The following is a 5209-nucleotide window of genomic DNA, read 5'->3' as shown; positions in this document are numbered from 1 at the left end:
GCTGGGAGTCATTTTTTTTTTTTTTTACCAAGGATGGGTACCCAGGAAACGTTGGACAGGTAGGCTGAGAAGGAGAAATGTACTCTGTCATTCATGAGCACACAATTCATAAGGAAATGTATTTTTTTTTCCTTCTCAAATCTGGATTATCTGTATTTCACTTTGCATGTGAAGTTGCCAGTTATAAATGAAACTTGGGATATTAGCTCAGAGAGGTCCCCAGATTCAGCGTAGCTTGTAGTGTAGCTTCTAGCCCTGCTTGTAGACTGGAAGCCAAGATGGACACCTCACACAAGGTAGCTCCACTCTGGAACCGAGTTTGGGGTTGTCATGTAGTTCGGGCCACAAAGTACCAAAAGCGTACATTCATTGGGAGTTGCAATCCTTGGGAGGGTGGGTCCGTGGAAGCATGTCAGGGAAGGGCCAGAGGGCCAAGGTCCAACACCAGGGTAGCAAAGACTAAGTTGGTGACTGAGGAGAGAGAGGCCCTTAGTCCTTGAGAACATCCCCTTCGTCCCATAAAACCTGCCTACCCCAAGCCCAGGCAAACCCAAGTTCCTGACACATCACCGTTTTCGTGTCACCAGGCCTTTCTTTTTCTATTCTCTGTCTACAGAGGCTTTCTCCTTTTCCCTGTTAACCTTCTTCTGGCCCCTGGGCACCCAGCTCACACACCAACTCCTTCAGGGAGCTGCCTGCCCATTCTCTCCCCAGGAAGAAGCGAATTCTAGCCTCAGAGTTCATTGAGCCTTTGTCCCTCTACTAGGAGTCCAGGTCTTCTCAGAGGTGAACAGGGTGCCTCTGTTCTGACTGTGCCTCACATACTGAGAACTCAGGAGCTGTTGGTTGGATAATAATTCCATGAACAGTCCAGCAAAGGCTGTGAACAAGAGCTAGGGTTGGCTCTGAGCACTCTGGAAGTCTGCCTGGGTTATAAGGATGGTGACACTTGGCTAGATGGGCAGAGGGTTTATGAGCACCTGTAGAGGTAGACACAGCGTCTAAGGATGAAGAAGATCAGATCTACCATCGGTGAGACACTGGGGAGATGAAGGAAGGGGCACTGAGGATCAGACAAACCCAGGCTGGGCTACATCCAGGGGCTAGCAGAGTTCAAGGTGACCTACTCCCCCTGTGGGGTGGATTGAGCGGGAAGATGAGGAAGAAGGCAGGACGACATACCCTCAGGCTGCTGGATACCCTGAATGAGAGTCCCAGGTTCACTGTGAAGTATGTGTGTTGCCCTTGCCAAGTCATCTCCCTATTCTGTGCTCCGCTCTACTGTCTGAGAAGCAAGCCTTCTTGCTCTGAGATGGCTGGAGTGGAAAAGTCTTTCTACTGATCTGCTGGGGCCCCTCCTAAGAGAACAGTGTTAGCACAAGCAATTGCTCAGATATGTGCAGGACAAGTCCTAGAGTTCTGCATGGCCTCCACCATCTCAGAGGCAAGAAGGCAGGCAGGAAGAGATTTAGAAAGAAAGGCTGAACGCAGGGAGTCCAAGGCAAGCAAGCAGGAAGGTAGACGAGTGGGCAGGGAAGGGGTAGGACTGCAAGATTAGTTAAACAAGGAAGATGGGTAAGTGGGCAGACACACAGGGAATGGGCTGAAAGACAAAGGCAAATAGGAAGGCAGATGCAAACCTAGGAAAGAGAAAGGCATGAGAACAGTTGGACAGGAGAGACAGGAAAGAAGGCCATGGGGCAGACGGGCAAAGGGACAGATAAAAACAGAGAGATGAATGGACAGATGGACAAATACCCCAGACAAAGGGAATGGATGGAGAGGTAGATGGGCCGACAGGCAGAGGACAGAAAGCAAAGCAGGCATGACAATGGTCATTCAGGCCTGGGGCGAAGGGACAGCTTCAGAGGCAGTCACACCAGAGACGGAGGGCAGAGCGGTGGGCAGAGCAGCTGACTGACTCAAAACACTTAGAAAGTCAGACTGATGTGCGGCCTTACCTCATTCTCTACGGACAAGGGCCTGCCTTCGGGATAGACTCAGCCCGCCTCACAAAGCTGTGTCTCATTGAAGCTGTGGCTGAGGATGTCCTCCAGGCTGACACCATCAGGGGACAACTGGAACATGAGGCAGGGCTCGGGACTGCCTGCAGCATCCAGGAGCAAGCTCAGGGCCAGGTGCTCAGCCGCGCTCAGATTCAGAGTCTGATTCCTGACCCAGGTCACTGAACAATAGTGGGCCTTGTCCAGGACCATGAAGACCTGGGTGAACATGTAGAAGGCAGTCAGGAAGCTGGGCACACTCAGCAGTATCAGCAGCTGCACCTGGAAGTGACCAAAGCTGCCCAGTTCAGCCAAGACCTGGGCAAAGGGAGCCATGGTCACTGGTCAGCAGCTCCTTAGCCGGGGCTACCAGCTAGCTTTGCAGCTCACTTGGGGTAATGGTGGCGGCTGCGCTAATGTTTAATCCAGCCTTGTGTGGCTCCACCTGTCACACCTCTGCTCCTGAGCTCAGGTCCAGGAATGACAGAATAGGATGAAAAAAACAGTCCACTCTGACTTGGAGGATCTGAGGATGTTTTCCGGACTGTGTGACAAGGAACTTCTCAGGTCTCGTACAAAGCAGCGAGCTCTAGTCAGATATTACGGTGTACAAGGACCACCCTCCTCCTAGCTGCAACATCTGCTACAATTCACACCAGTACAAACCCCTCCCATTATGGAAGAATCCAAATTCTGAGAGTAATTTCAACGCTACAAGGCAGTTGCTACTATACTTGACAGAGGGGGATATGTCAGCAGAGCAAGCAAGGACCCAGACTGCATGTTAACTCGGCCAAGAGTCCAACCAACCTGGTCTCATGACCCTGACCTTACTGTCTCCTGCAGTGGTGGTAGGCAAGAGTAGTAGTCAACCCAAGAGCAGTATTAAGGCCAGCAGACCCACCAAGGGCATACATGCCTTTTCCTTCAGCAACACAGCTAACACGTGCACCCTCATCTCTATCTAATTAAGGAAGAAACCATTAACACACTCCCACAATAAAAAGCAAATGCAAGCGGCCCCAGAGTAGACCCAACCACCCCGGGTAATCTCGGTGAGTACCGAAGGACAGAGGGCAAAACCCCACCCCAGCTGGGGGAGCCCCCATCTGGGGGTCATTCCTATAACCTTGCTGGAGTCAAGGTTAGGAGGGGGCACAGCGTGGGAGGTGGCAGGTCAGGATTCTTAACAGGAACCTCCCACAGATGAACGCCCCTTTCTTTCTACCCTGAGGGTCTTACTGCAGGTAGACCCAGGGCTTGGAAGGCATCTAATTATGGGAGGATCAGAATGATGGGGCAAAATAGACCATTAGGGGAAAATACATGCTTGGGTGTCACACTCACACTCACCTACTTGTTTGTGTAGCCCTCAGAAAGTCTTTTGTGTTTTGATTTTAAATTATTTTAAGAAAAGAGATGAGCAGAGGTGCAGGGGTGAAGGGAATGTGAGGCAGTAAGGTTGTGCAGAGCAGCCCTGGCTATCATGGGCCTGTACCTGCGGCCTGTGATTCAGTCAGTATGAAGGCAGGGTCCAGGCAGGGCAGACGCTGGAGGGCAGACGCAAGAGTCCACAACCCTGCACAAGAGGACACGTCTCTCTGCCCCCTCCTCCACCCTCAACTCCCCGCCAGGCTCCCCACTGTCGCCAGCCCCACCTCTGCTCCCTCACCTAGCTCCCTTGCAAGTTCTTGTCCTCAGCACAGCCTTGAATGAATTGCCCAGAAAGCAGATGCTACCAGCTGCCACTACTCACTTCGGGGCTCAGCCTTTGTAGGGAACTGAGGTGGAGACAGGAGCAGCCTGTGCTCAGTCGTCATCTCCTCTTTGATCAGGGAAAGGGTTCTGTGGTCCTTTCAGCTCTAAGGCTCCAAAGAGACTGGAGTTAGGAGGTAGGAGTTTGGGCTTCACCAGCGATTCACTGTGATCCGCCGCCTGCCCCTTCTAGCCCCCTGGCCTCAATTTCTGCATCTGTGTAAAAGGAAAGTTCGAACTAGATGTTCTCTAAGGATTATTCCATTTCCTGGTGTACGATTCTAAAATAGAGACAGATAAATGATGAGGAGACTCTGACAGAAGAGTGAGACTCAACCAGAGACTTTCCACAGTTGTTAACTACAGGTGCCCAAACTCCATTGGTTTCACTGCACTCCCAGTTCCCCTTTATTTGTTCTCTTAACCCTGCCCCTCTCCCACCCCAAGCAGTCTGCCAAAGGCTCCCCATGATGCTCCAAAGCCCACAACAGGGCAGTCCTCCCAGGAACGCTGCGGCCTCGCTGGCCTGGGAGGATGAGCCCCCAGGTAGCGTATGTGCTGCTCTCTGGCGTCTCCAGCAGTCTGGCCACCCTCACTGTCTTCTGGGAGGCTGTGGGGTAGGGCAGGACTGCTTCTAGCCCTTAAGGGAGAACCTGCAGCCTGCCTCTCTCCTCTTCCTCTCCTTGCACCTGTCTTTAGTCAATGGCACTGCTAAGACCAAAGAGAAGAGTGTTCTGATCACTGGAGCAGTGTAACTTGAATGGATACAGTCACTGGCAATCATCTGCCCGTAGGGTAGAGGGTGGTGTTTGTACATATGGTGCAGGGAGGGGAAAGTACTCCCCAGACATCACCTATAGGGATGCACTGGAGGGTGTCTCAAATCTCTTCCAAATTTGAGAATGACTCTGAATATTTATTTGGCTGCGCCATGTCTTACTTGCAGCACACAGGAGCTTTGGTTGCAGCATGTGGGATCTAGGTCCCTGACCAGGGATTGAACCCGGGCCCCTTGCACTAGGAGCTCGGAGTTTTAGCTACTAGACCACCAGGGAACTGCTAAGAACAACTCTAGTAAATAAAAACATGTGGTAGGAGTTTTGGTTTCTTGTCCAGAATGTAAACAGCTTAGCAGTTGTCACTTTGTTCTAGCAGGTAGAAAGCTGGACAAACCGAAAAATCAACAAATCTTCTTAGACCCATCAGGTCACAGGGCAAACTGCTCTCCCTCAAATTGGAGCCAGAAAGTTCAATACAGAGAATTATAACTTCTTGGAGCAGAAATCCACAAACTCAGACTTCCACAGCAATCAGTACCACAGTGAGAAAATCTGACTGTAACTGACAGACTGCTTGGAGGCCCAGGGTGGGTAAGTGTCTGAGGACAGTCAACACAGTATTTGAGAAGAGAGGTGCAGGACTGAGAACACCCGACTTCACTGTGTGGCAAG

The sequence above is a fragment of the Muntiacus reevesi genome, chromosome 4 (assembly GCF_963930625.1).
Source record: "Muntiacus reevesi chromosome 4, mMunRee1.1, whole genome shotgun sequence".
In the NCBI taxonomy this organism is placed as follows: Eukaryota; Metazoa; Chordata; class Mammalia; order Artiodactyla; family Cervidae; genus Muntiacus; species Muntiacus reevesi.
Note: the sequence above shows the minus strand (reverse complement) of the source record.